At 38.2% G+C, this 12,819-nt stretch overlaps 1 long non-coding RNA gene across 1 annotated transcript; it reads left to right on the forward strand.

Moving 5' to 3' along the window:
* The first annotated feature begins 130 nt into the window (after nt 1–130).
* On the forward strand, nt 131–4,861 carry LOC113424360 (uncharacterized). The gene is made up of 3 exons (XR_003372488.2): nt 131–257; nt 3,562–3,683; nt 4,661–4,861. It is a non-coding gene; the product is annotated as an uncharacterized LOC113424360 (long non-coding RNA).
* Nucleotides 4,862–12,819: the final 7,958 nt, after the last annotated feature.

Below are 12,819 nucleotides of genomic sequence, written 5' to 3' on the forward strand. Positions count from 1 at the left end.
AGGAGTAATTTTAAAGGAGCATAACAGGAAATACATGTTTGCAATGTTTGCCACATCAGTGATCTATACTATATTTCCACATTCCTATGATACCATAACTTATAAATAGACAGATCTGTGGGCTTTTTCTAGAGTCTTCCTAACTCTTCTTCAGTTCTGCTTCTTTGAACTAGCTGGAGAGATTTCAGAGGCAACTTCAGTCATGAAGTTTCTTTTCCTAACCTTTGCATTGCTTCTTCTCTTCTATGTTTCTTCAGGTAAGAAGAGGCTGAGGAAACTGGGGTGAATAGAAGCAGAAGGGGAAAAAAAAAGAAAGCCTGATAGAAATTGGTGTTGTTGTTGTTGTTGTTTTTAAAAAACATTCCCACTTTTTGAGGGAAATCCATGATTTGAATCACACACACATCTGGCTTTACAATAGTCAGAGGTGAATTTGAAGAACAAATGGATAGTCCTGTAATTTAGATAAGTGCTTTAATCAGACCAGCTGTCCTTCTTCATCAGTATTGCTGCTAAGGGACCTTCCCAATTACTAGGGTCCAGGTAATGGAAGAATTAATATAATAGTACATTTATTATGTGGAACTGGACTTGTGCAACACATTATATCATGGCAAAATGGTATACAGTAGGTTGTGGAAAACCATTCTTCATGTCTTGTATAAAGCTGACCTTATTTTTTTTATATCTATGGTGTCTGTAAGTTAATGTTGATTCCTGATGTCTGTGTGAACAAGTCCATGAAGTTTTCTTGGCAAGAATTTGGAAGTGCTTTCTTATTACCTCTTTCCTACTGCTGAGAGAAAGTAATTGGCCCAAGGTCAACCAGATGGCTTTCTGCCTAAGGCAGGACTAGAACTCAGAGTCACTCACTTTCTTGCCTGGTATCTTAGCCACCATATCAAACTGGCTTTCATTGATTTATTTACTAACTTTAAATATTTAGTTGCAGGCTATTAAGTGAATGCAACCACAGTTCTTTTTTAAGAGGGTTGTTGGGGTGGTGGGAGGGGAGTTTTCCTGGAAAAAATCAAAATAGTAAGAACAACCATGTGACCAAAAGCCTAACTCTTTTTTATGGGAGTTGTCCATGCCATCAAGCTCTCCCACCCCCCAAAGGTGCTTATTTTCCTGGGCTTAGTGTGAAGTGTGTTGTATAAGACAGACTGCATGTTGCTCTAGGGCAGCTGATTTTTCTTGTTATAGGTTCACAAAAAGGACTGGGTCTAAAGGGAGTTGCCAAGTTCTTCCTAGGAGCATATTGACATATCTTCTTTGCCCCTTCTCTCTTCCTATTTCTCTTCCCTTCCTGTTTTCTTTCATGTTGCCCTTTATCGGTATCCTTAAGTCCATAGAATTAGGGTTGGGGAGTTGGTGCAGTTTCTGCTTGGAGTTCCCCTTCCTTTTCAGTATCTGAAAAAAATTGCTATTTATTCATTAGATTTTCCTACTGCTGCAATTCTCTAGGCTTCATTTCCATTGCTTAGCAGCTAATCTTACACATTCTCACCAGGAAATATGAGATTATCCCCAAGTTTCTCAAATGTTTTCAGAAATGTCAGGGTCAGTATTCCATTTGTCACAAGAAATGGAGTCTCCAAACAATGTGGAAACAAAGTTTTCTGCTCTACTACTGCTCACCCTTGTGATATACCCTTGTCTCAATAGTACTACAAAGACCCAAAACCATTGCTATCTCCAAACCTGTAGGTTGAAGAAAGGGCCAGCTAACTGTGAACTTCATTAGTTACTTTGCATGATGTTTATTTTAATCTGTTTCATTTTATGAATAAATGCAAAGAAGCAATGAATGTCAAAATTGGAAAGTGAACCACAACGTCTCTTCAGCAAACCTTCTTCCATTAGGAAATTCTTTGTTTTATAACCCAAGGCAGCCACCTTATGGTCTGCTGGCTCTTTAATCATCCTGAATTTTTACTGAAAGAAAAACATTAATTTGGAAGATAGACAGTGCTCTATGAAGCAAAATTTTATCTCTTAACTAAGATTTCTTGGGTGTTATGACATTCCTTCCCCCCTCAAATGTTACATTTGGATGATAATGATATCCTGAACTTCTATACTAAATCAATTTTGGATAAATAGCTAAGTTGGTGATCTCTGCAGGAAGAAAGCCAGATGGGCAGACAGATAAAATGAGTATCCCTTTCTATGTACATTGCAATGTTGCATGTTCCCTCATAGGACAGATCTTGTGGTGAGAATTCTTTTAAAAGCAAGAAGTTCCTATGATTGCTCACTGGACTAAGCTCAGCATGGGAACCACTTCTTAAATGAAGCAAGACTTCTGTGAATTCAACCCCTGTGGTTATACATGCATGCAATGCTCTCAGAATTTCAAATGTGTCCTTCTATCCCATTTAGCAACAATTTTCAGTTTCAAAGATGATGGAAAAGTGCCTTTGTAATCAATCATCATATTCATGACTTTCTCAGGTCTGCTTGATCTAACAACCAAATTGCTGAATGTCTATGGAGATTCTCAGTCATCCAGGTCATGGTTGTCCCAAAGATGCTTTTTCAAGAGGAGTCAAAAAGGGCATCTATATCAAAATTGAATAGCCCTTTCTCAACAGAGGGGGAGGGATAGAACATCATTTATCTCTAATCTACAACACAGTCCTTTCAACAGTTCTAAGAAGGCTCCATACCCATTTGCACCAATCACGTGACCCTGATGACACAGATAAACCTCCAGGTGATCTTAATGACCTGCTAAAAGAATGCAAATGTCCCGCTGTCTAGAAAGAGTATAAATCCTTCCATTCTCCACCATCCAGTCAGAGCTGAAGAAGCTTCTTGGATGAGAAGTGAAATGTCTTCAAAGAAAAAGCATCTTTGGGACAACTAAATTACTGGTCCCAATTTGTTGCTAAATTGGGGACCACATGTAGTTGATATCCCCTCTATCAAATTAGTGTGAAACTTTAGCATGGCAGTCCAGTGATGGACTTAGTCTGGGGAGAGATTAAAAATATAACTTTGGTGAATGATTCACAAACATAAAGGCACTATCAGTGGGAGAAAGGGTGCTTTGGGGAGCTAGTGATTCAGTACTTAAACACCTGGTTCTTTTGAAGGCCCCTCTTGAATCCCTAAAATCTCTCCAAGTTACATTTTAAAAGGGTTCAGGAATCATCGAGCTGTAGATTTGAGATGACTTCAGAGACAACTTGACCAACCCTCTGCAATGCCTCAAAACCATTGAAATCAGAAGTTGTTTTTGGACATCTTTAGAAAGAAATAGATAAAAAATGCTAGACTTTCAGCATTCCATCTGGCATATTTTATCCTGGCACATGTGTAGTAGCCTCCTGTCTTTGTGCTCGAAGTCATATGTAATTAAGAGGATGAAGATGAGACTATACTGCTATCCCTCAATATCCTTTGACATATTTTCTGGGCTTCACTAGTTCCCACATGCAATATTGGGGATAATACAGTAGCATCCATGGGACAGACAAGAGGAGTACATGAAGAAAATCTATAACCATTGTGTTTTGATGATAATTGCTCAAATATTTTTTTTCCTAAATGCAGGACAACCTGATGCTTGTGTGAAGAATGGTGGCTTCTGCCAGATTGGCCTCCATAAAAAATGCGTGCATGGAAGTCTCCCATATAACTGTGGCATTAATGCCAAGTGCTGCGAGGGTTTGCTGGTGAGATCCATGTCTTTCTTAGTTGTGAGATGAGAAATATGTGGGCATTGTATTTTTCTGTTGCAAAACTCTGCATAAGTATTAGTTGCTTGCAAGATCATAAGTATTTTCTCTATTTGCTATCAGCTATTGGTCATCTGAAGTTTTATTGCTCATATCTGGAAAGCCTAATTAAGAAGCCACATTAACAATTTAAGAAAAAGGATCTAACTTCTTTATTATTAAGCTTCATACATGCTTACCTGAACCATGATAAGCTTTTCAAAGGTTCCATTTGTTAAAATTTATATTTATTGAGGATCCTACATAAAGTAAAAGACAAATTTAAAGAAAAAGAAAAGAAGAAAAAAGGAAGTGCAAGAAAAAATAGAAAGAAAAAAGTGCTAGTTATGAAATAGAATGACTTCCGACTTTCTTGTCAACAATTATTAGACAACACCATTTTTAGCTTTCTCAACACTTTTATCAACTCACATTTCACCTTCATTCAGTTGAAAGCACAAAGCTCCTGAAAGTGTTTCTGAACTGAAGTTTGTGAAAACAAATTGGAGGTGAATGAGGTTTGGTACAATAGGCTGGGAATGACTTGTTAACTAAAGGATAATGGCATGGCTGGGGTCCACATTATAAAGGCTATGAGCTAACGGTCCATTTCCTCAATTCCCAAATTTCTTACAAGATGTGTTCTGCCTGAAGGCTTCACTGAGATATATAGGTACTGTTGTTGGGTACTGGATGCTGAGCTAGCTGATGTTTTTTTTTTTTTTTGATCAAGAGAGATTGAAACAGAACCTCAATGTGACCATGCATAGCTTGTTACATTTTAGCAATTGGACAATAGAAACAATAAGAAATTAACTTACTAGATTCACAATAAAATCTGAAATTGTGGCCCCCAATCTCTTGTCTATACCTCTATCCATTATTTTGGACAAGACAAAGTCACATCAGTAATATTTTCTGTTTCTTTTCTGCAGTGAAGCCACCAACGACAAGCACTTGTGAAACTCTGGGAGGTTATTGCCAGAAGCTTGCCTCTGTAGTGTGACATGAACATTGTCTCTCTAGTGTGGAATATTCAGCAATTGTGATATTAATGGAGGATGTTGCAAACTGTTATGTAACAGCAAGCAGTGAAACAACATTGTAATTAAACAATTTAATGAATTTGGATCAAATATTTGAATTTTGTATTGTATTTTGAAAGCTCCTGCTGCAAGTGCTGATTTGAGTCTGATTAACATGTTCTTATGAAGTAATTAGCAACTTTCCTCTATGAGTTGAGGAGATGGTCTTCATCCCATCTCCACTTATATCTGAGGGAACTTAAAATTTGTTTTTAAGTAACCTGGTATTTCCCTTATTACACAGTCAACCAGTCATTGCATTCTTGCCATGGGATTAATCTTGACCACCTTCACAACCATTCAGAGGATAGCATAGTCAGTTGATTGCTGGAAATGGGAATAGTCAAGTACTTCTTGCCCAGTATATAATGGGGCTTCCCATCTCCCCCATTTCTTGGCATTAGTTTCAAGGGCTCTTCTCCTTCAGCTTGAGGGAGAGCCTGGACCTTTCAAACTAGGCTTTCCCCCTTCATCTGCCATGCCTTCAAGTCAATCTTCTGTTAGGAAAACCAGGTCAGCCTGAAGATCAGTGGGCCTGCATTGATGATGACTGAGGCTCCAGGATGAAACAGGAGGGACACAGCTTGTGTTTTCTTTGTGTGTGTGCTTCACTGGAGTGTGCTTCACTGGAGTTTTCGTTTCTCATTTTGTTCTAGTTTCTACATACCCATACATATTTAAATATGTATACTACCCAGTGATTGTACACTAGGAGAAATTTTTCTGGAAAAGTGGTTGGTGATAGTGTTGACTTAATAGATTATCTCCAGGAGGTTGGAAACTACAGAGTCAATTTTAGACTAAGACTGAGTAGGCACTGATCTCAGCGAGCACCAGTAATTGCCCCTCTTTCTGAATCTTAGAAATGCAAATCTTTCACATTGGTGAGGCATGGAACCTTCAGTTGGGGTGGCCTAGTGACACCATATTTCTCTGAGTCAGAATTCGCTGGAAGAGTTCAATAGTGATTGTGTGGGAAGGGCAAAAAGACCTCCACTGGAGGAAGTCATGGGGGCCAACTGAAACTAAATGGACATGATATCATTTCCAAATGTTCCATGGATCCTACTCATAGAAAGCCAGAAATATTTCACTGAACCAACCAGCAAATCTTGGAGCTTTCTTGAAACCTTTCTTCCAATAATTTTTGAGAAAAGAAAATATATAATAATGTCAGACAATTACGATTGTGCCCATCAAATTGGTCATTTTAAGCAATTCCAGGCTGGGCTTGGTGACTCCAGCTCTATCTTAGCATGTGAAAACAGCAAATCATAAATGGTTCATTTTTATCACACATTAGATATAATTATATGCATACAGGTTATTTTGACTTTATTGATTGTATTTTTGATAGGGTGCATTGAAAGGGCTTTTTAAATATGAAACTCTTTTTGTAAATGTTTTTGTAAGATTGAAATAAAGTTAGAGAAATGAAGTGTCAGGGTTCTGGCAGTTGCTCCAATTAACAACACTCCAACATTTCGTATACACGTTTTATAGTTGACAGAAGCATTTGGTGGAGACATATACATGAGTTTCACTAGTTGTTGCTGTTTTTTCCTTTCAGTTTGCACTGAAAAAATATTTTAATTCTTTTCAGATGCATTTATGCCCTTTAGTCTGATTATCAGTCTGAATATGACTGAAGTACTTTACTAACTGAGTGAAAATACTAAGCCCATAGATTATAACATCATTGTTGATGACATCCAGCTGACAAATGAAACAGCTTCAAATACTTAGGAAGCCTCATCTTGAGGGAAAGGTCTTTGGACAAAAACATCAACTTCAGAATCAGCAATGTCAACCAAGCACTGGGACGGCTACATACTAGATTGCTCAATCATGTGTTTTCACAAAGCTAAAAGTTTACAAGCTCTGCTTATTCCTTCCCTCCACAGTGGATGTGAGTCCTGGATGCTGTATCAAAGGCACATCAAGCAACTGGAAAAAAAATCGAACATGTGCAGTCTTCGTTCTATCCTTGGCATTTGTTGGCCAGATTGTGTCTCCAACTTGGAGGTCTTGGATCATGCAAAGTCCACCAACATTGACTTCCTAATTTTCAGAGGCCAGATAAGATAGGGACACATCAGTAGAATAGATAACTACCATATGCCTCTCTAGTTGCTCTATACTGCATTTGAGTCTGGGAAGAGACCTCAAGATCAATCATTCAAGTGCTATGAAAACACTGTGAAAGAAACTCTGTGCCACTATACCATTCAGCCTAGGGAACTAGAAGCTGTAGCTGCTGGCAGGACTCACTGGTGAGCCTTGTGTTATGAAGCCTCCACTTGTTTTAAAGAAATGTGTTGATGAAAACTGATAAAAAACCATAAACAGGATCACAGAATAACACACATATATACTACAACAATGGAATTCTGGTGGCCCAATTATTCTGGACTGCTGGACTAGACTGGGATGGCAGAGCCACTTCTGTGTCCACAGATGACATGCACAACAGAGCGTCTTCTTTGAACATGAACAACCATCATATATAATTGCCCTAAACCCACGATGTTCTCTGAGTCACTCCTTACGTCTTATAACTGCCTAAACAACTGCAGACACTTGCATTAAAACAAATATTTCTATTCAATGGAAATGATTTATGAGTAGGTACTGTAAGATTGCAGTGGATGGCTGTTGCACTCTAAGCTTCCTAGTAAAGAAAAATGTTGATCTTCCTGAAGGCAAGAAGGAAGTTCATTTTTATTAAGAAGTCTTTACATACACTTCTGCAAAGCCTTTGATTCAGTGGTACATGACAAACCACTGTTGAAACTAAGCTCTTATGGCATCTCTGGATCCCTGCATAAGTGGATAGCTGCATTCCTGTCAAACAGGCAACAAATAGTCAAAATAGGGAGGGCCCTATCAAATCTGACACCAATTAACAGCAGTGTCCCCAAGGCAGCGTTTTAGGACCCACACTCTTTCTGCTTTACATCAACAACTTATGCAATCATATTAAAAGCAGCTGCGTTCTCTTCACCGACGATGTAAAATTATTTAACACCACTGACAATGCTGCTGCCCTACAAAGTGACATTGACTATGTGTCAGAATGGTCACTTAATTGGCAATTCCAAATTTCAACTAATAAATTTTCTGTCCTACACATTGACAATAAAAATCAGAACACAAAATACAAGTTGGGCAGAAATGATCTCATAGATGACCCTCACTCTGTCAAGGACCTAGGAGTACTCTCCTCAAATGATCTAAACCCCAAAGCTCACTGTAACAGCATTGCCAAAAAGGCATTAAGAGTTGTTAACCTTATTTTGTGATGCTTCTTCTCAGGTAATATTGAATTGCTAACTAGAGCATACAAAACCTTTGCCAGACCAATTCTTGAATACAGCTCATCTGCCTGGAACCCACACTGTATATCGGACATTAACACAATTGAACGGGATCAGAGGTATTTCTCGAGAAGAATACTCCACTTCTCTACTCACAATAGAATTCCCTATGCCTCCAAGCTTGAAATTTTGGGCTTGAACAATCTGAAACTGTGCCACCTAAGGTCCGATCTAAGCATAGTACACAAAATTGTCTGCTACAATATCTTGCCTTATTCAGCTTCAACCACAATAATACAAGGACAAACAATCGATACAAACTCAAGGTAAACTGCTTCAGACTCAATTGCAGAAAATATGACTTCAGCAACAGAGAGGTCAATGCCTGGAATGCTCTACTCAACTCCATTGTTACAGTCTCAAACGCTCACAGCTTCAATCTCAATCTGTCTACCGTGGACCTCATCCCATTCTTAAGCGGTCGTTAAAGGGGGCATGCATAAGCGCACCAGTGTGCCTACCATCCCTGTCTTACTGTTCCCATTTATCTGTCTTTACTTCCTTTGTTCTTGTTTATGTTTATGCTTATACTTGTTATCTTGTACATGTTTGACAAACAAATAAAATAAATAAAAATAAAAAATACTTTGTATGTGACAAAATTTTCCTTTTTTTAAAAAAATCTAGTGATAAAATATTTTTAATATTTTCAACATTTAGCACTCTATTAATAGTTTAAAATCATATTTTCCCGTGAACTTTATTCACCATAGTATTAATGTCAATGTCAGGATTCCGGTGATTGCCCTTATTAAATCATGACCCTTGAGCCAAACTTCAAAAAACTTCAAAGAATTCATTAGGAGTGACATACTGGCATGATCTGTATGAAGCTGATTCTGGCATACATAATTACAGTCACCTGCTTCCCCCCGGGTGTGCCATAAATCAGTTTATCCAATTAAGCATGTACATGGGCCAGGTGTCATCCATCATGTTCTCCAATTATAGTTTTTCGCAAGGCAAAAGCTTCAGTAGCTTAGCTACAATATTTTTAAAGATAAAGTTGGAATGTGCTTCTAAGTTCATTTGCTGGATGCTTCTCTAGTCCCAGTCTCCCCCACTCACTTTCTTATGGCAACTTGGAAACAAGTGTAGGAATGTTTTACAAGTTGACAGTCAAACTAAAAAAAGAACTAACAATGAATGTGTCCATTGCACAAACAGTGAAGTTCCTTGGCATTTATTATATCTCTAGCATATAGAACAGGGGTGGGATTCTATTGGTTCTATCCAGTTCTATAGAACCCCTAGTTAACTTTCTAAGCAGTTCGGAGAACTGGTAGCTAGAAGCAATCTCCTTTCGTTTTTTCCATCCTTATTACATTCTTGGCAGACAGCCTAGACTTCCTGTCTCCGGAGTTTCTGAGGCTTTCTTAAAGGGGAAGGGTTGTTTTAAGATTTTTACACTGCTGTTGGGAGGAAATACTTCCCTGGACAATCAGCACTTTGAAGAAATAATTGAATAATGAAGCAAAGCTTTTGGTGACAGGGAATCAAGATGAGTGATATTCAGCAAAGCTTCTTGGCTAGCTAGAAAGATTGACATTCAAACATGAGTTTACATACCTTTTCTGAGTTTTGATCTAAAACTGGTTTTTGGTGAAGGTTAATTCTGTGCTTGGTGACGTTTAATCCCGTGTTTATTGATGGGATAATTTTCCTTATTCAGCTTCAACAAGCAATAGCTACTGTTGTGATTTAATAATTTGTATTGTGTTTGAATTTTTTTCTTGCCTCATGGTTTCTTTTTCTATCTGGGAAGGGAGTCTTCCTCACTGCTTTAGTATTATCTGGCACTGTCTTTTGGGGGGATACTTCCAAGAGGCAGGATGCAAGCTTGGCATTGATTTTTTTTTTACTGCCTTTCTGGGGGGCATGTGACCTTTCCTTAAATCTGGATGATTTCCTTAGGATATCTTGTGAGGTGAATGAGACCAGCTGGTATTTTTAAGTGGTGCAAATGGATCTAAGGATTGTTTTTTCTGGGTGTGTTTTTTCTGGAGAGCTTAAATGACCTCTCTGCTAAAGGGTTTCACTTTATGAGCAAGAGATGGCTGCTTGATAGTTATCACTGCATTTTAACTATTTTAATTCCTCAAGGTGCTCTGGCACCCTGCCTGATTTGTAACTCAGGCTTGTAGGTATTTTTAATCTAATGATTGGTATTTAGGGCAGCTTTTTGCAAGCAAAGAAGCTTTTTGTATTTTTGTACAGGTAATCCTTGACTTACAACAGTTCATTTAGTGATCATTCAAAGATCCAATGGCACTGAAAAAGTGACATGACCATTTTTCACACGTATGCATCCCCATTGCCATGAGAGGCCAGGTGAGGAGGAGCACCCCTTGACATGAGTGATGTCGAGTTGGCCACGCCCACCCTGTCACATGACCAAGCCACACCCACCAACTAAGCCATGCCCACAGAACTGGTTATTAAGAAAACCGAATTCCACCCCTGATATAGAAAGGAACCACCAACCAGCATTCAAAAGTATATTTCTTAACAATATGAGCAGATAGACTTTAGAATCAAATGCTGAGGGAGGTGGGGAAAAATTCATTTAAGAAAAACAATTCTCTCCAAGTTCTAAAAGAATCTTAATGGCGAATGTGAGGCATTTTTGTTGTTTTAAAACAGTAAGCATTGTAAAAATATGCATTAAACTTAAACCCTTCCCTTCCCTTCTCTTCTCTTCTCTTTTCTTCTCCTCTCCTCTTTCCCTTCTTTCCCCTTCCCTTCCTTTCCTTTCCTTTCTCTTCCCTTCCCTTCCCTTCCCTTCCCTCCCCTCCCCTCTCCTCTATTCTATTCATATAACAGCTTTGATAGAAATACACTATTGACAGAACAGGGAGAGATTTTTCTGTAACCTTTTCAATAATATAATAATTAGGAAAAACCCTCAGCTATTTCTGTCCTGGAACTCAAAGAAAAGAACTTTTAAGTACTCATTGCAAAATGTATTTTATTTTATTTATTTATTTATTTGATTTGTCAATTGCTTACAAGATAATAGGTATAAGTATATACATAGTTATGAATACATGAAATGGGAACATATAAGAAAAATAAAAGAAACAATAGGACAGGGACGGTAGGCACGTTGGTGCACTTATGCACGCCCCCTACAGACCTCTTAGGAAAGGGGTGAGGTCAATAGTAGACAGTCTAAGGTTAAAGTTTTTGGGGTTTGGGGAAGAAACTATAGAGTCAGGTAGAGTATTCCAGACATTGACCACTCTGTTGCTGAAGTCATATTTCCTGCAATCAAATTTGGTGCGGTTAACCTTGAGTTTGTATCTATTGTATGCTCTTGTGTTGTTATGGTTGAAGCTGAAGTATTCATTGACAGGTAGGACATTGCAATGTATGATTTTATATACCATACTTAGATCAGACCGAAGACGGCATAATTCAAGGTTTTCTAGGTCTAGAATTTCAAGTCTGGTGGCATAAGGTATTCTACAACGAGTAGAGGAGTGAAGAACTCTTCTTGTGAAATATTTCTGGACTTTCTCAACTGTGCTAATATCAGATACATAATGTGGGTTCCAGACTGATGAGCTGTATTCGAATATTGGTCTAGCAAATGTTTTGTATGCTCTAGTTAGTAGTGTGATATTACCAGAGAAAAAGCTACGTAGGATTAGGTTAACAACTCTTAATGCCTTTTTGGCTATGTAGTTACAGTGGGCTCTAGCACTTAGATCATTAGAGATGAGTATTCCAAGGTCCTTTACAGAGCTTGGATCATCAACAAGATCTTGACTATTCAGCTTGTATTTTATTTTCTGATTTTTTTTGCCAATATGTAAGACAGAGCATTTATTTGTTGAGATTTGAAGTTGCCATTTGTTTGACCATTCTGATACATAGTCAAGATCTTTTTGAAGGGTAGCAGTATTGTCTGTGGTATTGAACAGCTTTACATCATCAGCGAAAAGAATGCAGTTGCTCTTAATATGATCATAGAGGTCATTTATGTAGAGTATGAAGAGAGTTGGTTCTAGAACACTGCCTTGGGGGACACCACTATTGACAGGTACAGAATTTGATAGGACACTCCCAATTTTGACCATTTGTTGTCTGTTTGACAGGGATGCTTCTATCCAGTTATGCAGTTGTCCAGACATACCATAAGATTTTAGTTTTAGGAGTAGTTTGTCATGTACCACTGAATCAAAGGCTTTACAGAAGTCTATGCAGATTGCGTCTATTGCTTTGCCCTGATTGAGTTGTGTAGTCCATATGTTTTTGCAGTGTAAGAGTTGCAGATTACAGGATAGTTTTTTCCTGAAACCAAATTGTTTATTGGAGAGTAGGTTGTTTGTCTCTAAGTGGAGGATAATGGATTGGTTAATAATTGATTCCATGACTTTACAGGTGACGCAGCATAAGGAGATTGGTCTGTAATTTTCAACTAGGCTGTGGTCTCCCTTTTTTGAAGATGGGGATGACTGTGGCTTGTGACCATAGTTATGGCAAGGAGCTGGTCCTGAAAGGTTTTTCAAAGATTATGCTTAGAGGTTCGGCTATGGCAGTGGATAGCTTTTTTAAGAAGTAGGCACATATTCCATCCGGTCCAATAGATAGAGATGGTTTTAGATTGGTAGTGCTTTTTCAACATTG

Source organism: Notechis scutatus, chromosome 1, assembly GCF_049901735.1.
Source record: "Notechis scutatus isolate UNSWTSFEM ecotype Mainland chromosome 1, rNotScu1.2, whole genome shotgun sequence".
Classification (NCBI taxonomy): domain Eukaryota; kingdom Metazoa; phylum Chordata; class Lepidosauria; order Squamata; family Elapidae; genus Notechis; species Notechis scutatus.